Below are 3746 nucleotides of genomic sequence, written 5' to 3'. Positions count from 1 at the left end.
AGTCAGTTGTTCCATGTCCAGTTCTAATTGTTGCTTCCTGACCTTTATACAGGTTTCTCGAGAGGCAGGTCAGGTGGTCTGGTATTCCCATCTCTTTCAGAATTTTCCACAGTTTATTGTGATCCACACAGTCAAAGGCTTTGGCACAGTCAATAAAGCAGAAATAGATGCTTTTCTGGAACTCTCTTGCTTTTTCCATGATCCAGCGGATGTTGGCAATTTGGTCTCTGGTTCCTCTGCCTTTTCTAAAACCAGCTTGAACAACTGGAAGTTTACGGTTCATGTATTGCTGAAGCCTGGCTTGGAGAATTTTGAGCATTACTTTATTTTTTATTTTTTTAAAATATTTATTTATTATTTTGGTTACTCTGGATCTTAGTTGCAGCAAGTGAACCCTTAGTTGAGGCATGTGGGATCTAGTTCCCTGTCCAGGGACTGAACCTGCGCTTCCTGCATTGGAAGCACAGAGTCTTAGCCACTGGACCACCAGGCAAGTCCCTGAGCGTTACTTTACTAGCGTGTGAGATGAGTGCAATTGTGCGGTAGTTTGAGCATTCTTTGGCATTGCCTTTCTTTGGGATTGGAATAAAAACTGATCTTTTCCAGTCCTATGGCCACTGCTGAGTTTTCCAAATTTGCTGGCATATTGAGTGCAGCACTTTCACAGCATCATCTTTCAGGATTTGAAATAGCTCAACTGGAATTCCATCACCTCCACTAGCTTTGTTCGTAGTGATGCTGGATTTTAGGGATCTTAATCCTGCCTCCACCACTTCCTAACAGTGAGACTCTGAACAAATCAAGGGAATACATCTGAACCTTGGTTTCCTTATTTTTCAAATGAATGTGTTATTGAATTATACTGAGGATCACATAAGATCACATATATGACTTATAAAATGCTCTAAAATGTTAAGAATTATTATAAAGTGAACTTTTAGGACCTAGGGAATCCCTCTTCCTTTCTATAGCCTGATTGTGTTGTAAAATTTGGAGTTGAGTAGAAAGGCCACATCATCCTCCAAAGATTCTACTGTTTATACTTTCCTTATGAGAGTGTCTATTTTACCACATCTTAGCCAACCCTGAGTATTATGAATTTTTAAAATATTTGCTAGTCTGAAAAAAAACAACTAAAAACATTTTAGCCTGATTAGTACATTTTAGCCTTGTGAATGGTGCTTTCAAAGCAGCTGGAGGTATTTTAAAAAATCTTCCAAACAAGAATCCTAAAGTCTACACAAATAGCTATGCCAAAGCCTTTGACTGTGTGGATCACAATAAACTGTGGAAAATTCTGAAAGAGATGGGAATACCAGACCACCTGACTTGCCTCTTGAGAAATCTGTATGCAGGTCAGGAAGCAACAGTTAGAACTGGACATGGAACAACAGACTAGTTCCAAATAGGAAAAGAAGTACGTCAAGGCTGTATATTGTCACCCTACTTATTTAACTTATATGCAGAGTACATCATGAGAAACGCTGGGCTGGAAGAAGCACAAGCTGGAATCAAGATTGCCGGGAGAAATATCAATAACCTAATATATGCAGATGACACCACCCTTATGGCAGAAAGTGAAGAGGAACTCAAAAGCCTCTTGATGAAAATGAAAGAGGAGAGTGAAAAAGTTGGCTTAAAGCTCAACATTCAGAAAACGAAGATCATGGCATCCGGTCCCATCACTTCATGGGAAATAGATGGGGAAACAGTGGAAACAGTGTTAGACTTTATTTTTTGGGGTCCAAAATCACTGCAGATGGTGACTGCAGCCATGAAATTAAAAGACGCTTACTCCTTGGAAGGAAAGTTATGACCAACCTAGATAGCATATTCAAAAGCAGAGACATTACTTTGCCAACAAAGGTCCGGCTAGTCAAGGCTATGGTTTTTCCTGTGGTCATGTATGGATGTGAGAGTTGGACTGTGAAGAAGGCTGAGCGCTGAAGAATTGATGCTTTTGAACTGTGGTGTTGGAGAAGACTCTTGAGAGTCCCTTGGGCTGAGATCCAACCAGTCCATTCTGAAGGAGATCAGCCCTGGGATTTCTTTGGAAGGACTGATGCTAAAGCTGAAACTCCAGTACTTTGGCCACCTCATGTGAAGAGTTGACTCACTGGAAAAGACTCTGATGCTGGGAAGGATTGGGGGCAGGAGGAGAAGGGGACGACAGAGGATGAGATGGCTGGATGGCATCACCAACTCGATGGACGTGAGTCTGGGTGAACTCTGGGAGTTGGTGATGGAGAGGGAGGCCTGGCGTGCTGTGATTCATGGGGTCACAAAGAGTCAGACACGACTGAGCGACTGAACTGAACTGAACTTCTTTTCTCCTTCCCTGGTACCAGCTGACTTTTCAGCCTTGTAGTTAGATAAGATAGTTGGTCAGAAGCTATTTTAAAAACATCTTTCTTTATTTACTTATAGCTGTGCTGAGTCCTCATGGCTGCGAGGATTTTTATCTAGTTGCAGTGACTGGGGGCTACTCTCTAGTTTCAGTGCTTGGGCTTCTCACCGCGGTTGCTTCTTTTGTTGCTGAGCATGGGCTTTAGAGCACAGGCTCAACTGTTGTAGCACACAGGCTTAGTTGCTCTTTGGCATGTGGGAATCTGCCCAGATCAGAGATTGAACCCATGTCTCTTGCATTGGCATGCAGACTCTTCACCACTGAGCTACCAGAGAAGCCCTGGCCAGAGTCCCTTACAAGCTGTTGGGGACCTCTTCATTTCTGCCTCCTTTGTTGTGTGAATAAGCAAACACATACCCTCAGTGAACCTGCTAAATCATGACCCAGTGATCTACATCTCTTCAAATCCGTTTCAGTCCATGCTTGGTAACTTCTGAAATCACTGCATCATTCAAGTCAAATTTGTTCTCCCAGGAGTTGATATCTGGAATGAAGGATCTATTCATACATTTAAAATATAAAAGAATGATTAGAGGTAAAGATGAAGAAAATAATATTCTATTCTATTTTATAACTCTTCATGCTTTTTAAAACACTATCACAGCACTCTTTTGAAACTTTCAAAAGCCCTGAGAAATAAGACAATATCATCTCCATTCTACAAAGGAGGAAATTGAGTTTCAGAGAGGTAAGGCAACTTGCAGAAGCAACACAGTGAATTATGACAGCGTATGTCTGTGTGTGTATGCTTAGTTGCTCAGTCGTATCTGACTCTTTGCGACCCCATGGACTGTAGCCCACGAGGCTCCTCTGTCCATGGAATTCTCCAGGCAAGAATACTGGAGTGGGTTGCCATTTCCTTCTCCAGAATTATGGCAGAGGCAGGACTAAAACCATGTCAACAGTCTTTCCCCTTTATCACACTGCTACAGATGCTGTTCACCTTCTGTAGCTGTGAAACACTCACAAAGGCCCATCACAGTCTAGGAAGTTCCTTCTGGGCACAGGTAGCTCTGTAAGGCCATCTGCCCCTCTGGTTCTTTGTAAAACCCCTTCTCATTGGCCAGAACCACAAGGTATCTCTTGCATTAGATCCTGTACACCTGTCATCATCAGTGTGTAGACAGTGCTAGTGACAAAGGGTCCCTCATCCTTCACAATTAGTTGAGGATGGAGTATCAAGCAGTACCCTAAGCTTCCAGATCAAGTTGTAACGTTACTGAGTGTGTTGATAATGAAGTTTTTCTACTATTAATGGGAATTCAGCTGAAACAATCAGCAAAAACCCATAAGAGAGAGATTTCTGGCCACAGCCAAGAGATTGTTTTTCAGCCAATTC

The sequence above is a fragment of the Bison bison genome, unplaced genomic scaffold (assembly GCF_000754665.1).
Source record: "Bison bison bison isolate TAMUID 2011002044 unplaced genomic scaffold, Bison_UMD1.0 scf7180017864141, whole genome shotgun sequence".
NCBI classification, from domain to species: Eukaryota; Metazoa; Chordata; class Mammalia; order Artiodactyla; family Bovidae; genus Bison; species Bison bison.
The sequence above is the reverse complement of the archived record's forward strand: the minus strand, read 5'-3'. Positions refer to the sequence as shown.